General features: G+C 46.9%; 1 protein-coding gene across 2 annotated transcripts in view; it reads right to left on the minus strand.

Annotated features, from left to right (window-relative positions):
- Nucleotides 1-18,442, minus strand: part of KCNB1 (potassium voltage-gated channel subfamily B member 1) — a 119,017-nt gene that overhangs the window by 97,997 nt on the left and 2,578 nt on the right.

The following is an 18,442-nucleotide window of genomic DNA, read 5'->3' on the forward strand; positions in this document are numbered from 1 at the left end:
TCCCTTCCAGGTGGGGGCCTCAGAGGCAAGAAATGCCCCCTCCCCAACATTTCTAGCCACATGAAGGCTGTATGTTCCAGAGGTCAAAAATTAGAGCCCTAAGGGCTGCATATGGCTCCAAACATATTCTGTTTGGCCCACTCAAAGTGTTTTTAGTTTTTTTTTTGAGACAAGAAAACAATGGAGCTTCCTGACATGTGACAATGATGCTATGCTTCACTCAACAAGCAAAAGGTACTCTGCTTCACTCTTCATTTTAAAATAGAAATTGAGACCATACCAAGATACCTGCTTCTATCTATTAGAGTGACAAAAAAAAAAAATCAGAAAATTCACAACACATGGTGCTGATGAAGTTGCAGGGAAACAGGCACCCTCACACGGTGGTGGTGGGAGAATAAATTGATACAACCTCTACAAAGTACAGTTTGGTCACATGGATCAAAATGTAAAATGCACAAATCTGTTATAAAATCTGACTTCCAGAGATTTCTCCCACAGATATACTCACAGACACACACACACACACACACACACACACACACACACACACACACACACACAAAGATGTTAAGTGCAAAGACAGTCACCACAGTATTGGAGATTTTGTTGTTGTTTTGAGAGAGGGTCTTGCTCTGTCACCCAGGCTGGATTGCCATGGTATAATCATGGCTCACTGCAGCCTTGACCCCTTGGGCTCAAGCAATACCCCCACCTCAGTCTCCTGAGTAGCTGGGACCACAGGCACATGCCACCACACCTGGCTACTTTTTGTAGAGATGGGGTGTCTCACTAAGTTGCCCAGGCTGGTCTCAAACTGGGCTCAAGGGATCCTCCCACGTTGGCTTCCGTAAGTGCTGGGATTACAGGCGTAAGACACTGCTCTTAGGCATGTTTTTAATTTTTAAAAATGATTTGCCAACATTGAAAAACTGGGATACTTCCCATGAAAATTAAAATTTCTGGCTAAGCCCAGACCCAGCCTGGAGCTGAATGGCTGCTGCCTTCTCAGGCAGGCTTCTGCTCCAGTTCACCACTAGCCCCCTCCACTCCCTGCCTGAGAAGCGGCTGGCCATGGAATAGGCACATTAGGCTGGGTGTTGACCGGTGTCCTCATTGAACTTGCCCTCCTGCAGTTCTTCCAGAAACTGCTTCACTGGGTGACAAGGGCTACCTAGTTCCGGTAACCATCAGAGTCTGAGGCCCCAGCTCTTGCCTCTGCAGGGAAGTTAAGGCCTTCTCCTCCCAACCCATAAAGACCTCTGAGTCATTCTGCCCCACGGGCAGGGCCGGCTTCATGGATGTGCAACCTGCACAGTTGCACAGGGCCCTGTGCTCACAAGGGCTCCATGCTTGGTTTGCTACTCTGCTACCACCATCTCAAAATTCTTTCTTACTTTTGAACAAGGGGACTGCATTTTTATATTGTACTGCACCCCACGAATTCTGTAGCTAGCCCTGCCGGTAGGTCACTTGGTAATTAGGGACACCCAGTCCCCCATACACCCTGCCCCCCAAGGACTGCTCTCATCTATCTGGAAAACCACCTCTTTGGATTGGTCAATTCTCCCAGGCATGAGGCCAGCAAGGGTCCCAAATTTTTATACAAGAGGTGCTTGGGGACAGTAACCTGGGATGGGGAGGGGCACAAGGGGACTTTCCTTGGGTTGCATTTGCATAGAGCTTTATGTAACATGGAGGACGTTCCATCAAAGAATGGGGGAGTGTGATGGGGCCTGCGGGTGGGGAGGTGGAGGAAGAATCTAACACTTCCTCCCCAACCATTCCTTGGCACAGTCATTGCATGAAGGGTTTGAGCAGGCAAGGGTATCATCAGGGGCTGGACTAAAGCGAGGTTAGGGGTTGACTCTCTTGAGGAGAGGAAGGAGAGAAGGAAAAACAACTTGACATGAATGAAGTACCTGTGCTCAGTACAGCACCGTGCTGGGCTCTCTGGCACAGATGAGTACACCTGTCTTTCCAGTAGCCTTGCTTGGTAAAGTCACCACGCCCATTTTCCAGCCAAGGAAACGGAAACTCAGAGAGAAAAAGGGCCTGCCCAGGGATTCATTGCTCATATGTGGGGACTGTGAACCCAGACTTCCAGAGTTCCAAACCAGAGCTCTTTCCACCTACCCTACCAGGGAGATGGCACATGAGAGGAGGAAAAACATTGGTGCAGAGAAAGGGAAAGATGCCTGCTCCAAGTGGGCATAATCTCAAAATAAACCAGAGAAACATGTTATGATGGGAAGACTGTAAACATGACCAAGTCCAAACTGGCCATTCAAGGTCAGGGAGGGCCTCTCTGAAGAGGTGACCTACAAGCTGAGATCTGAAGAAGAAGAGGCTGGCTGGCACTGCAAGATATGAAGCCAGAGGCCCAGAGAAGTTAAGTGATTCACTCAAGGTCACACAGCTAGCTTGCATCTTCCCACCCACCCACCCACCCACAAACACCCAATAAGCCCCTCCTCTGCACCAGGCCCTGATGCAACTTCAGAACACAGGTCAGCAAACTTTGTCTATAAAGGTTTAGATAATAAGTGCATTTTAGGTTTTATGGCCATACATCCAAAAGCAGCTGTACATGACAGGTGAATGAATGGGCTTGTCTGTGTTCCATTAAAACTTTATTTACAAAACAGGCAGCCCACCCACCCTGCTTTAGAACACAGAAGTGAATGAGATACAGTCTTAGACTTTGAGAACATCCTGTTTTACTTGGAGAGATGACACAAGTTAAGAAGAAAATAGAATACGAGAGACAGCGCATACTGAACAGTGCAAGATAGGCGGAATGAAGATCTTATAGAAGAAGGATCACTCCTGTAGCTCAGCAAGACAGACATCAAGTTCAGCCTCCCAGAAAAATTCACATACACTGAAAGGTCCTTTTTGACTTTGCCCCGTTAGTCTCTGTCAAAACACCTTGTTTCTCTCCTTCCAACATACATATTACACTTAGTGTGATTATTCTTTCATTTAATTTTTAATTTGTTTAATGCGTATCTCCCTCTAGTAGGTTATAAACTCTATGATGGCCATGGACTGTTTCTGCCGGTTTATATTTATTCTCCCCACTCATGGTAAGAGGACTTCAATTTCTTTTTGGGAAATCACCTCTTTCCCATTCTCAATCCCATCCCAGCTCCAGCCATTGACATGTGACCCAGACACAGCTATGTGATTGGCTCAGGGCTGGGCCAATGAAAATCAGCCCTGGGATTTTGCTGGGCCTATTGGAAAAGAGACTTGCTTTGCCCCAGGAAGAAAGCCTGGATTTGAGGGAACCATCTTTCCAGCCCTGTTGGTGCAGCCTGCTGAGAAGCCATGACAAAGAAGAATAGAGCTTAGAGATGTAGGATACCAAGTCCTGATGACATATTTAAGCCCATGGATCCAACCTTGCTGGAAACCTCACCCAACCCAAGACTTTTTTTTTTTTAAACATTTTGCTTAAGTCCATTGGAGCTGCCTGTCACCTGCAACTAGAAGAATCTTAACAAATAGATACACACGTGCTTCTCAAGCACCCAGCAGGTTGCCTGGCCCACAGTAACATGCACTAAATGTTTATCAGACAAACCACGGGTAGGATTGAAACAGGTCCTCAAAGCATGCACATACTGCCACCTAAACTTAAAAGAACCAGAGAAGCCTAGAAAGGAAGCCACCTTGAAACCGAAAGAAAGATCTAGAAACAGGAGGAATGGCTGAGTCAAATTGCAGTCACTATTTCAAGGAACAATAAAGGATGTGCAAATGTATTCACTGAAAAGAGATAAAAGAAACTCTATCCATTCACAGATACAGTGGGAATTCCAGACAAGTGATACGCAAATGAAAGTCTGGTTCAACCTTATCTTGTCTCCATCTTTCCTTTTACCTCTCATATGCCCCTGACAGGGCAATCATCGAATGCCTCTTTGGTACAACTGAGTCTACAAAGACTCTAGAGGTGGGGCTGGCCAAGCTCACAGGCTCCAAGGATCACACAAAGCCTTAGAAAGACTCAGGGATGGCCTGTAAGGAGTGATTAGTGACAATTGATGATGTGTTTTTAGAAACTGTTTGGTTCTAGGCCCATTACCTGGTGGATGTAAGTGATGGTGTGGAATTGGCAAATGCAACATTATTCTCTCAAAGACAGTGTCTGCCTGCCAGCCCGTGGTGGGCAGCTGTGGTAGAAACCAGTCTCATTTCAGAGCAAAAATGGAGGAGCTGCCAGGTGCAGTGGCTCATACCTGTAATCCCAACACTTTGGGAGGCCAAGGTGGGAGGATCGCTTGAGCCAAGAGTTTGAGAATGGCCTGGGTAACATAGGAAGACCCTGTCTCCACAAAAAAAAGTACAAAAATTAGCTGGGTGTGGTGGTGGTGGTGCACACTTGTAGTCCCAGCTACTCAAGGGGCTGAGGTGGGAGAATCATTTGAGGCCAGGAGGCCAAGGTTACAGTGAGCCATGATCGTGCCACTGCATTCCAGCCTGGGCAATAGAGCGAGACCTTGTCTCAAAAACAGCCAGGGAACTTGAGGGAACACCTCAAGTGTCTAACTTAATTGTGTGTCTCCTCTCTGTAAATGGAAGGCAAAAGGCCACTTCTTTCTGCAGGCAGGTAGAGACAAGAAAGGTGGAAGGAGCGGGGTGTACCTGGGAGACCCTTACCTTTTAAGGAAGACCCCTCTGATCAGTCTTCACAAGATCATGCACATTTGTTAGTAAACAAACGTTTACTAACACCTACCCGCGATAACAATAGTAATAGTGAAATATACCGAACATCTGCTGAGTGCCAGGCATGGCTCAAGTGTTTCATACAGAATTTGCCCAACAACCCTGGTTGTTATGAAGCTTTCCAAATTACGGATCAGGACATTGAAACCTAGAGAAGTTATATAATTTCCCAAAGGGCACGCAGCTCAAAAGTGGCTGAGCTGGGATTTGAACCCAGGCAGTCAGCCTGCATAGGCTGCACGCTTAAGCTTCCCTGTCTCTCTGTGGGCCAGGCCTGGCATCCACAGAACAACCCACAAGTGAATCTTCACAATGTTTTGTGCGAGGAAGGTATGAACGTCAGGTTTCCGGTGCACAGAGGAGGGAGCAGTCAGTGCTGCCTGAAGGGAAGTGTAGGTGGTGGTAGGGGGGCGGGGGATGGTTAAAGAAGGCTTCACAGAGGAGGTGGTGGGGAAGCTGGGCCTTGAAGGTGGAAAGAAAGAGGCTGCAGGCAGAGAAGTGGAAGAAATGGGTGCAAGCAGAGGAACAGCTTGGGCAAGAGGGTGACCAGCACTGAGGAAGACTGGAGTATTTGGGGAATGCAGAAAGGTTAGTGTGTTGAACACAGAGGGTGTCTGAAGAAGGGACAGGGAGGAGATGAAGGTGGAGAGTTGGGCTGGGATGCTGAAAGCCAGGCTAAGGAGCGTGGACTATCCTGGGGCAGTGGGAGCTATGGAAGTTTTGGGAAGGGGATGATGAAGTTGAGCAGACTGCATTTGAGAAAGATGGCTCTGGCTGCTCTGCAGAGGTTGAACTGGATGGGAAAGGCTGGAAGCAGAGAGCCCATTTCGGGACTTAGAGGCTCCCAGGAAGGGTCAGAGTTCAGCAGTGACCCACAAGGTCGCACGTCTGATCTCACCTCCTTCTACTCTCCTGCGTGCGGCACACTCTGCTCCAACCACATTGACACCTGAATGTTCCTTGAGTGCCCCAGGCATGTTCCTGTCCCAGGGCCTTAGCACTGCTTTTCTCTCCACCCAGAGCACTCTTCCCCCACATGCCCACATGCTTGTCTCCCTCCGTTTCTGCAGGTCTTTGCTTACTTGGCACCTTCTCCTTTCCTGACCAGCCTGGTTAAGCCCCAGTACTCCCCTCCTTCCCTGCAGAACCTTCTCCACAGTGCCATCCAAAATATTATATCAGGCCGGGCACGGTGGCTCACGCCTGTAATCCCAGCATTTTGGGAGGCCGAGGTGGGTGGATCACTTGAGGTCAGGAGTTTGAGACCAGCCTGGCCAACATGGTGAAACCCCATTTCTATTAAAAATACAAAAAATTAGCTGGGTGTGGTGGCAGGTGACTGTACTCCCAGCTACCTGGGAGGCTGATGCAGGGGAATTGCTTGAACCTGGGAGGCAGAGGTTGCAGTGAGCCGAGATTGAGCCACTGCACTCCAGCCTGGGTGACAGAGCAAGACTCTGTCTCAAAAAAAAATAAATAAAATAAAATAAAAATTACATAATTATTTGATCTTGTCATTTCATCCATAAACACTTCAGTATGTGTATCTAAAAGATAAAGATTTTAAAACATAGTCCTAATAGCTTTATCACATCTCAAAACACAGCATTCATTCCTCAGTAACATCAAATATTCAGTTAGCGTTCATCTTTCTTTCCCTGATGGTCTTACAGTCTCATGATTTCTTTTTCATGATTGTTTTGGTCCAGTGAGTATCTATGTTTATTTTTTAATGGTCTTGCTCCTTCTCCTACTGGAATATCAGTGTCACGAGAGCTGGGATCTTTGTTTTGATCTCTACTGTGTTTCCCAGCACCCAGCACAGTGTTTGGCACATAGTAGATGCTCAATAAATTCCACTGAATGAATATACACAACCAATCATGATAATAAAAGCTTGTTATTGACCTGTTGGGCATTATGTATCTGTTATTGTTATTTGCCATAATTATCGAATCCTTACAATCTCCTTATGAGGTACGTGCTGTGATTAGGTCCATTTTACAGATGAGGAAACAGCCACGTGACCCAAGGACTCACAGCTAAAAAAAAGGCTAGGGCTTAAGACCCATTGCACAGCCTGAGGGTCTGTGACCACTGGTGGAGGCAGGGGCATTGTGGCTTCCCAGGAGCTGTCTCCACGTCTTATATCCAGAGTCCAGCCACTTTTCACCGAACTTTCCAGCCACCACCCTCTTCTGGGCTGTCATCTTTCTTCTCTTGCCTGGAATAATGCAATATCCTCCTGACAGCGGCTCATCCCTTCTTTTCTAATGCCCATTCTCCACTGCTAAACATCCTCCAATGCACAAGACAGCCCTACAGCAAAGAATTCTCCATCCCCAAAGGGGATGAGACACTAAGGTTGAGAAACTGGGCTGTGGTTGAAAAACCAGACACATTCTTCATCCAGAGCCTGGCAGAAGCAGCTGAGAGTCAGACTTCTAGCGATGTGTTAGTAATAAGAGTGAAAGTCCCAAAGTTTGTAAACAAATTCCTTTTTCACCAATTATTATTTTCAGTTATCTCTGGGATAACATCATTCATTCATTTATTCAACGCATGTATTTCATGCCTGATCTATGGCAGGCACTGAAGACACAACACTGGACAAAGCACACAAAATCCCTGCCCTTTGAAGCTTATATCAAAGTGGGAGAGAGAGAAAGGAATCATGTAATTAGGTAATTACATGTCAGGTTGAGACAAATAAAGCAGCCATGGGGAATGAACAGTGCTATTTTATATGTGGTGGTCAAGGATGGCCTTGCTGAGATGACATTTCAGCTGAGACTTGAACAATGTGAGGGGTGAGTCTTGTGGCATTGGCAGGAAGACCGTACCAGGCAGAAGGGATGGACAGTAAGTGCAAAGGCCCTGAGGTGGGAGGGTGCCTAGAACAGCAAGGAGGCCACTTTGGGTGCAACAGAGTGATGGAGAGGGAGAGTGGTAGGGAAGGAGGCTGTAAGGGTGCTGGGAAAAGGGGAAAGGTTCCAGATCATGGGCCTTATAAGTGGGACTGAGGAGTTGGGCTTTTTCTCTGAGTGAGACAGGAGCCATAGAAGGGTTTTGAGCAGGGGCGTGCATTGCTGTGTGTGGAAACGAGACTGGGGATGGGAGGCTGGAGGCAGCAGATGGGACTGGAGGTTCCTGCAGTGGTCCAGGAGGGAGAGGATAGGATCAGGAAGGCAGCAGTGGAGTGGCAAGAAGTGACCACAACCTGGACACATGTCACTCACACTTGGATCTCACTCTCTCACTTGCATTCTGCCAAGCTGTCCTGAGTGGAAGAGGAAGGGATGAGCCATGCTGCGTGTGTCAGAGATTGCCCCTTATCCCAGCAACAATGATAACAGCAGCTGCCCCAGATGGCGACTCCCTCTGTTCCCAGCACTGCACATGGTGCTCCACAGCGTAGCACCTCTGATCCCTGCCATCCCATGTTGTCTTTTGTGGCTGGGCTTCCTGGCCATGTGCAGAATCACCCAGGGCAACAAACGGTGTGGGGAAGTTGGGGATGTCCCAGGCAATTGAATGAAGTTGGTTCCTTATCTTACACATCACATGCAAAGACCTAAAAGTAAGACCTGCAACTATCAAACTTTCAGAAGAACTTAGGGGAAAAGCTTTATGATTTCCCCCTATTGCCAAAGATTCCTTGAATATAATACCAAAACACAGGCAATGAAAAAAAAACAGACAACTCGGTCTTCAACAAAACAAAAAAACGTCTGTGTATTGAAGCACACAATCAATAGGGTGCAAAGACAACCTATGGAGTGGGAGAAAATATATGCAAATTGTGTATCTTTTTAGGGATTAATATCCAGAATATACAAAGAATCCTTACAACTCAATAACAACAACAACAAAACCCAATTTTAAAAGAGGCAAAGTGCTTGAGTAGACATTTCTCCAAAGGAAATACAGTAATCCCCCCTTATCAGCAATATCACTTTCCAAGGTTTCAGTTACCTGCAGTCAGCTGTGGTCCAAAAATATTACATACAATAAGATATTTTGAGAAAGAGAGACCACTTTCACATAACTTTTATTATAGTATTTTGTTGTAATTATTCTATTTTATTATTAGTTTTTCTTGTTGATCTCTTGCCGTGCCTAATTTATAAACTAAACTTTTCCATAGGTATGTATGTGTAGGAAAAAACAGAGAATATATAGGGTTTGGTACTATCTGAGGTTTAGACATCCTGATAAGGGGGTGCTAGTGTATACAAATGGCCAAAAAACACATGAAAAGATGCTCAGCATCACTAATCATCAGGGAAATGCAAACCAAGACTGCAGTGAGATACCACCTCATGCCCATTTGGATAGCTACTTAAAAAAAAAGTAAACAACAAAAAAGCAAGCATTGACAAGGATGTTGATATAGTGGCTATTTGTCCCCTCCAAATCTCATACTGAAATGTGATCCCCAATGTTGGAAGAAGGGCCTGCCTAGTGGGAGGCCTTTGGGTCATGGGGGCGGATCCCTCACGGATGGCTTAATGCCCTCCCTGCGGTAATGAGTTCATGTGAGATCCGCTTGTTTAAAAAGGCCTGGCTTCTCTCTTGCTCCCTCTCTCTTCGTGTGACACGCGGGCTCCGCATTTGCCTTCTGCATGACTGTAAGCTTCTTGAGGCCCCATCAGAAGCAGATGCCAGCACTATGCTTCTGGTACAGTCTGCAGAACTGTGAGACAAAATAAAACTCTCTTCTTTATAAATTACCCAGCTTCAGGTTTTTCTCTATAGCAATGCAAAATGGACTAATACGGACAGGAAGAAATTGGAACCCTTGTACACCATTGGTGGGAATGTAAAATGGTACAGCCACTATGAAAAACAGTGCAGCAGTTCTTCAAAAACTTCAAAATAGAATTACCATATGATTCAGCAATTTCACTTCTGGGTATATACCCAAAAGAATTTTTAAAAATTCTAGTCAGTCTCTGCTTATCCATACCCAGAAGAATTGAAAGTATGAACTCTAAGAGATACCTGTACCCCATGTGAATAGCAGCTTTATTCACAATAACCAAGAGGTTGAAGCAACAACCACGTGTCTGTCGATGGATGAACGGAGAAACAATATCTAGTGTATACATAAATGGAAAATGATTCAGTCTTTAAAAGGAAGGAAATTCTGACAAATTACAACATGGACGAAGCTGGACAACATTATGATAAGTGAAATAAGCCCGTCACAAAAGGACAAATACTGTATGATTCCACTTATATGAGGTACCTAGAACAGCTGAGTTCAAAGGGACAGAAAGCAGAAGGGGGGTTGCCAGGGCCTAGGAGGTGGGCCCAGGAGACAGCATTTAATGGGCACAGAGTTTCAGTTTTGCAAAATGAAAAAGTTCTGGAGATTGTTCGGACAACAATGTGAATATATTTTCTGAACTATACATTTAAAAATGGTTAAGATGGCAAATTTCATATTACGTGTATTTTACCAGAACTAAAATGAAACCATTTGGGGGTGAGTTTCAATTGTGGGGCCTAGGCATGAGTATTTTGCAAAGCCCAGGTGATCCTCATGTGCAGCCAGCGTGGAGAAGCGCTACTCTGTGAGGTGTGCCCCAGGTATTATCCCCACCTCCCAGTATCAGAGAGGGCGCTTTGGGGGCTCATACAGCCAGGTAGCAAAGGAGGTGGAATTTGAACCCAGGCCTGTACCCGGGTCCACAGAAGTGTGTCTCACATGGCAACATTATGTCTTATTTGTTATTTATGTCATCAGAGAAAACATTTAAGGAGCATTGGCGCCCTGGATATTAACATAAGAATTCTAGCTGCTACCCCGCCCACTCCCAATACTGGGGCTGAGAGATTCCTCCCGTCTCTGGCCCCAGCTAGTCATGCTCACTCCTGCAGGAGACACCAAAATCAAGATGATTTCACCTCTGGGAGAAAGTAGGAGGACCTTATGCATTTAGTTTATCTATTAAAATAATGCTTAATGCTAAATCTGTGTTTCCCGTAGTTCCATCCAGGAGCCTTTGGGGGTAAAGTCATCCTAGATCCAGAGCTAGGAACACTCTCAAGTCATAGGGCAATTCTGGACAAATCTCTCACCTCTCAACACTGCCCCAGTGTGAGAAGGGAACGCTGGGATCTTGCTTCTCACTTTCTGAAGGTCAGTCATACAACACAGAGATCAAAGTCGTGGGCTGGGCAGTCAGAGAGTCCTGGGTGGGATCTGTCCCAACCTTCCATTCACTGTGTGACCGTGGGCCAGATACTTCCCCTCTCTGAGCCTCAGTTTCCACGGCTGTAAGATGAGGATAGCTATCCCTCCCTTACGGGGGGGCTGTGAAAATCAGATGTGATGGGGCATTTAATGCCCTTTGCACCGTGCCAGGGAAGCACATTGTAAGCACTCAGTGTTAGCTGTTGCTGCCACTGCTGTGGTTTTCATTTTATCTAAGTGACGGAGATGAGGCTGACTGTGCTCTGCCAGACCTTGAATTTCTTCTTTTACGACAACCCCCAAAGGAGGCTGTCTCTATCGGGGGTGGGTTGTCTATAATACAGCACCAGGTCATTCTGAATAAATAATGTGTCCCACAGAGCTTTGGTTGGTTTCCACAGAACCAGATCCTAAGACAAGATTCTGAATACAAGTGGCTTATGTGATAAGTGATCCCAGAAAACTCTGGAAAGGGAGAGGGAACCTGAGACAGGGACAGGAAAGAGGTCAAACAGGGTCTGTTATCAAGCAAGTAATTGCTGTGAGCAACTGGAGCCGCTCTGGGGACCGGTGTAGAACACACACCTCTGAGTTCTACCCCCAGCCAGGGGAGAAGCACATACACACCTTCCCCATCAGCCGGCAGGTGAGTATCCCACTAGTTCCTGCTGGGTGTTAGTGCCCTGCCTTTCCTGGACTCCAGTGGCCAGAGAAAGCCTCTAACTTTACAATGAGCAGGTATCATTTTATAAGAGCAATTTTTTGAAAAGGAGCTTATTCATCTTGCAGGATTGTCAGGAGGATTACATGAGAGGACAGTTAAAAAAAAAAAAATCCCAACAGTTATTGAGGGCTTTCTACATACCAGGCCCTAGTCTAAGTGCTTTGCATACATTAACACATGTAACTCAATCCAATGAGGCAGGTACAGTGATTGCCCCAAAATTGCGGTTGGCTGAAGGAACTAGGGCACAGAGGGCTGCAATAGTTGACCCCAAATCACATGGTTAGTGAGTAGAGGAGCCAAACTCTGAACTGGGGCAATCCAGCGCTAAGGTCAAGCGCTTCCCATCCTGATGATGTTATCAAGTACGGGAAGTACACAAAGTCCTGGGTGTGGAGTTGGTGCCTAATGCATGCTTCTTCTCTTGCAGTTAGTTAAGCTTTGGCCAACCTGCTCATCTGACCAGGCCTTTTTATTTCTAGCATTTCACATTTACACAGCAAGTCGGTGAAAGATCAGGGGCCATGCCCAGGCCTTTCTGGCCCTGCCACCAGTACCCACTGAGGCTCAGGGATCTTTCTGTTACTCCAGGATGTTTGACCAGGATCATCTCTTAGCAGCTGGTCTCTCAGGGGGTTTGAAAGGCTATGATGGGCTGTGTGATCCTCAGCAGGTCACTGGAGCATCCTGGGTCTCTGGGTTTCTTTATCCTGTGGGGATGTGGGATTTCTCAGGCACAGCTTCAACACTAATCATGCACTATCATCCTTCATCCTTCAGGCAACCCTGTGGGGTAGGTTTTATTATCACCCTCACTTACAGATTAGGGAATGGAAGTGATGAGAGGTGAAGCAATTGGCCAAAGTCCACAGCTAGGACAAGGCTGGGCTGGGATTCAAAGCCACAATCCCACAATCGGGATTCAGAATTGCTGGCATATTATCTGCCAGGATAAAAACAGGCATCTGGGTTGACCAAGCTGGGGCCAGCAGGAGCCTAAGCCGATGACTCATCACACTGAAGGGGCCCCATGGATTCTGAGTTGGTTCCCGCATTGCTTTTGATGATAATACACAGATCCTTGTGGCTCAGGTCAAGGAAGCTGGAACCTCATTACACTAGAGACATGTAGCTGGAGCAGAGGAATTCCGTGATAACACTAATCATCGTTGCTGCCACTTACTGAATGCTTCCCATGTGTCGGGTGCTGGGCTGGGCTCTTTGCATTAGGGGCATCTCCTAACAGCCCTTCATGGTTGCCTCTGTTATAATTCTCATTTCCTAGGTAAGTAAAATGACACTCAGAGCAGGAAAGGGGCTTGCCTAAGGTCATAGTCATGGTAAGCAAAGGAAACAAGAAATCAACCTTATCTGTTGGACTTCAGAGCTGATTCTTAATCAAGTCTGTGATGGGAAAAATATTGACCACTGTTCCTAAATAAAGGCCACTCTAAACTGGGCATGATAGCTCTCACCTTTAATCCCAGTGCTTTGGGAGGCTTAGATGGGAGGATCGCTTGAGCCCAGGAGTTTGAGACCAGCCAGGACAATGTGGCAAAACCCTGTCTCCACACACAAAAAATTTTAATGTAGCCAGGAGTGATGGTGTGCACCTGTAGTCCCAGCTACTCAGGAGGCTGAGGCAGGAGGATCACTTGAGCCCAGGAGTTTGAGGTTACATTGAGCTCTGACTGCACCACTGCACTCCAGCCTGGGTGACAGAGTGAGAGCCTGTCTCTGAAAAAAGTTTAAAAATTAAAAATAAATAAATAAAGGTCACTCCCACTTTTGAATACAATAATACTTCACGCTTATAAAGTACTTTCCATTTACAAATTACATTCACATCTGAAATCTCATTGAATCATCAAAAGAGCCCTGTAAAGGAGCTATGACTATTATCACCATGGGGCAGATGAATTCACTGAACCTCAGAGAGCTAAAATGATCCACCCAAGGTCCCAGGATTTAGAAACACAGGCTTGGGAACCAGACGAACTTGGGTTCAAACCTTGACTCTGCCATTTTCATTCCTTTGACAAATATTTACTGAGAACGTAGCTGTGTGGGCTCAGGCAAGTAACTTCACCTCTCAGAGTCTCCATTTCCTCTTCTGTAAAAGTCTTCATACCACTCATCAAATCCATTCCCTCTCTCATCTGAAAATACCAGACACTTGCTTTCTCAGGTCCCCCCATAGCTAAAGCATGAGCATGTGACCTGTCCTGGCCAACGGGATTTTAAAAGAAGTCTGCTAGGGTGCTCCTGGGAAAGGGTTTTCTCTCAGAAAAAAAAGAAAATGAGCCAGGCGCTGTGGCTGACACCTGTAATCCCAGCTCTATGGGAGGCCGAGGCGGGCAGATCACCTGAGGTCAGACATTTGAGACCAGCCTGGCCAACATGGTGAAACTCTGTCTCTACTAAAAATCGAAAAATTAGCTGGGCATGGTGGTACATGCCTGTAATCCCAGTTACTTGGCAGGAGGCTGAGGCAGATGAATTGCTTGAACCCAGGAGGCGGAGGTTGCAGTGAGCCACGATCACACCACTGCACTCCAGCCTGGGCGACAGAGCAAGACTCCATTTCAAAGAAAAAAAGAAAGAAAGAAAGTGGAGCATAGGAGAAAATGTCTGTCTTCATGGGTTAAACATCACTGAATCTATGTCTGAGGGTTGGAACTGGGCAGCCATCTTGTGATATGAAGCATCAAACATGAGGACCAAGCCACTTGAAGGGGTTGGGGAGCAGAGGAGCAGAGAGATGAAAAGAATCTAGAATGCTGGTGGCATCATTGAGCCATTTACTCAACCTAAAACCAAATGCCTTGGAACTTCATATTGTATTCAATGATACATCTTCCTCCTTATTGAAGCTCTTTGAGTTTTCTATTCTGCTACTTGCAGCCCAAAGCATCCCTAACTGGCATACTACTGGTTGTATTGTTGGAGGAATTTCCATGAGATAGCAGATATAGAGCACCACTAATCAGTGCTGGGCACAACAAACATCAGCTACTCTGGAAATTAGGAAGTTATCTCAGGGCTCTAACACTGAGACTATCCCAGGGATCACAGACATGCCTGAGATGGCAAATCGGTTCCCTGTCTGTCCTGCTGAGAAAAGCCTGTCAAGTTTTCCGAGAAAGCCAAAGCCCCGTGGTAGCCCCAGCACCGCAACCCTGTCACACCAATGGTGCTGACTCCATCTTCTAAACAAGAATCAATCACACTGCCTTTTGCCTAATGGGTTTTGATTTTCACTCCCATGATGGCAAAGCCTAGGGCCTGTGCTTTGGTTTGTCTCCGAGTTGCCAGAACATCCCATCAATTATTAACAGCGTCAGCTCAGTCTCCCTGGCACTGCTGCTATCAGAAGGAAAGGGTTTGCAGCAACTCGGCCCACCCAGCCCTAGAAAAAAGACTCTTTTCCTTATCATTTATAACAACAATCCCCACCTACTATGTGCTAGGCTATGAGCAAAATTTTGACAAATGTGATTTAATGAAGACCCTGTAAGGTAAGCCTTTTATCTCCATTTTATAGGTGGAAGGTTGGGACTTGGAAAGTTGGAGAAATTACCTAAAGCTAAAAACTATGGAAGTGGGGAGCAGCACAGAACCAGATACATCCTTGCTCTTCAGCATATGAGATACGGCCACTTTTGTATCTTTTTTTTTTTTTTTTTTTTTTTTTTAGACGGAGTCTCGCTCTGTTGCCCAGGCTGGAGTGCAGTGGCCGCATCTCAGCTCACTGCAAGCTCCGCCTCCCGGGTCTACGCCATTCTCCTGCCTCAGCCTCCCGAGTAGCTGGGACTACAGGCGCCCGCCACCTCACCCGGCTAGTTTTTTGTATTTTTTAGTAGAGACGGGGTTTCACCGTATTAGCCAGGCTGGTCTCGATCTCCTGACCTTGTGATCCGCCCGTCTCGGCCTCCCAAAGTGCTGGGATTACAGGCTTGAGCCACCGCGCCCGGCCACTTTTGTATCTTAAAATCACCTAGAAATGATCCTCCATTTGGTCCTGTCACTCTGTGAGTTCTAAGAAATTTCCACAGGCTTTGCTTGTTTTGACAAGCAAGGCATCCAAGCTGGGGGGAATGGGTGGGGATGAGTGGGCAAGGTGCAGGTGACTGAAAGGAGGCCAGAGGTGCAGGGACCTGGGTTGCAGGTGGGCAGTGAGAAGAGGTGACAGGTTCCTAAACCCTGAGACACAGTGACTGACTGCTTGCTTGCTTGTTTGATTCATTCATTCATTCATTCATTCATTCATTCATTCATTCCACATGCTTCTCAGTGCCAGGCACCATCATCAGTGCTGGGAATCAAGCAGTGAATCAATTCATGATACTCCCATTCTTGTGGGTGTGAAACAGAGAAACACAGAGAAGCAAACATAATTTCAGATGGCGTTTAAGGCCTCTGCAGGAAAGACGTTGTATGATGCAACAGAGAGTGAGGGGAGGGAAACTGTTTATAACAGCGGTCAAGGAAGGTCTATCTAAGGAGGGAAATGTGAGCAGAGACCTGCTCAAATGAGGAAGGGGGAGAAGGGGCTGGCTGAGGGGGAATCTGGGGAAGAGCATTCCAGGCAGCCGAAACAGCAAGTGCAATGGTCCTGAGGTCAGATAAACCCTGGACTGTTTATGAAACAGCAAGGCCAGTGGGGCTGGAGCCGAGTGAACCAGAGGAGATCAAAAGAGATGAGCTCAGAGAGGTCATGGGGGGCAGATTCTGCCCAGGCCTTATATGTCAGGATGAAAAGTCTGGATTTTATTTTGAGTGCGATGGGAAACTTCTGGAGGATTTTAAGCAGATGAATAATGTGATCCAATTTACATTTTGAAAAGCTCACTTTGGCTGCTATGTGGGGAATGGATTGCAGGGGCAAAAGTGGAAGCCGGGAGACTGGGGAGGAGGCTGCGGCACTTGATCATTATGGAAAGAACACTCGGTTTGGATTTCTGGCTACTCCTGTCTGCCTGTGATGTGACCTTAGGCAAGTTACTTAACCTCTTTCAGCCTCACTGTTTGTGAAAGGTGGGATAATAACAGAGCTGTGTTGTTACACTCCATACACAGTAGGTGTTTGATCATTGGCAGCCAGGATTTCTATTCTGAGGGCCAGTGAGCCTGCCTGCCTCCCGATTTCAGCTCTGGCTGCAGAAAATCCTAGATGGTCCATCTGCCAGGAATGTGAGCCGGCAGCCCCAGACTGGGATCATGGAGAGGTCACGAGGCTGTCCCTGCTAGCAGATTAACCCAAGGGAGAGGAGAGGTTCTTTATTCCCAAACAGCACCTCTTGCATGCCTCAGTGCTTGGGTCTTGCTGCCAGACCAAAACATGGCCCTGTGCCTGCTTCTTCTCTGGGAGGGCAAATCATCCAGTTCCCTGTACCTTGTTCTCATGTCTTAGGGACAGGACAGGGAGGGAGAGTCATGTTTGGGCCTAAATGGGATGTGGAGTGGGAGAACCTGTGTCATGCCTGGAAATAGCAAAATAAGTCTGTTGATCCTAAGCTGATTAAGGGTGAGTGACTCTGTCTTAGGAGGAGGCATTTTGGACACAAAATCGGGGGTGGGATTATGGAGAGAGACAGCCCACAGCCTCAGAGGAGGAATCCAGGCCCAGGAACCTCTACATCCTTGTTAGGGCCAACAGGGAAATGAAAAAAACATGTGGGGGCTCCCTCTACCCTCTTACCAGCAACCCCTTCTCCATCCACTCTCAGGGGTCTCTCCTTGGGTGGCCAGATCTGGAGGAAGGACCCCACGGAGTCTCCCTTCAGACTGGGACCTGCAGGTGGGCCTTCAGTGAGAACTGAGCCAGAGACCCCACAATGAAAGGCTGGGCTGGACAGGAGCCAGCCCTAGCTAGTAAGATATGGCTGGATGTTTAGGCTTCCTCCTCTCCTCTTTCTTTTGCCACAAATCTATATACCTGAGCCCTTTTTTTAGGCCCCACACTCAGTTACATTCTCTCCATGTTTCCCAACTTGGTCTTGCTGGATTTCAACATCATCTGTCTTTTCTGGGTTCTCCATGAACCTCACACAACCTCTTTTACAGGCTTGGACACACTGTTGCATCATTTGTTCCCAACACCCAGCACTTCCGGCACATGAAGACAGGCCCCATCTCTCCCAGGCAACCTGGAATCCCAGCCTGACATGGAGAAGTTGCTAATCAACCAATGCCCTCCAGCCCTGCCTTGGCTCCCACCCCAAGCCTTCCTCAGTCCCCTCCAGCCCCTGCCATTACCCAGCAGCACCAAAGACTCTCTGGCCCACTCTTTGTGTTCAAACTCATTCCTGCCTCCTCCTCCTCCTCCTTTATTTTTCACATTGCCTCATTTTTCTCTCCTATTTTGAAATTTACATCTTGTTCCAAGAGCCGAAGCATCTTTACAAGCTGCACCAACCATTCTTGAAATAAACTCACCAAATAAATAACCAGGGGGTGACCCCTCACCCACAAGCATCCACAACCAACTGCATGTCTCATGTGGGTTCACACCCACCCCTCTGGGTCCCTTCTTATGTTTAAACTACCTGACAGTATCTCAATGTCCTGTAAGCATGTCTGTAAGCTGCTTTTATTCCCTTCCTGGCGCAGAGTGAGGTTATAAATATGGAGATATTAAAATCACAGGGTGACCCAATCCAGCCTAGGTCTGGGACTTCACAGGGAACCAAACCCTACTCCACCCCAGCAAGCCTGTGTTGTCTCTCTGTGCTCTCTCTCTTATTCATTAGTGTCCATCTTCTTGCTGTGGCTTTTTA

The sequence above is a fragment of the Macaca mulatta genome, chromosome 10 (genome assembly GCF_049350105.2).
Source record: "Macaca mulatta isolate MMU2019108-1 chromosome 10, T2T-MMU8v2.0, whole genome shotgun sequence".
NCBI lineage: Eukaryota > Metazoa > Chordata > Mammalia > Primates > Cercopithecidae > Macaca > Macaca mulatta.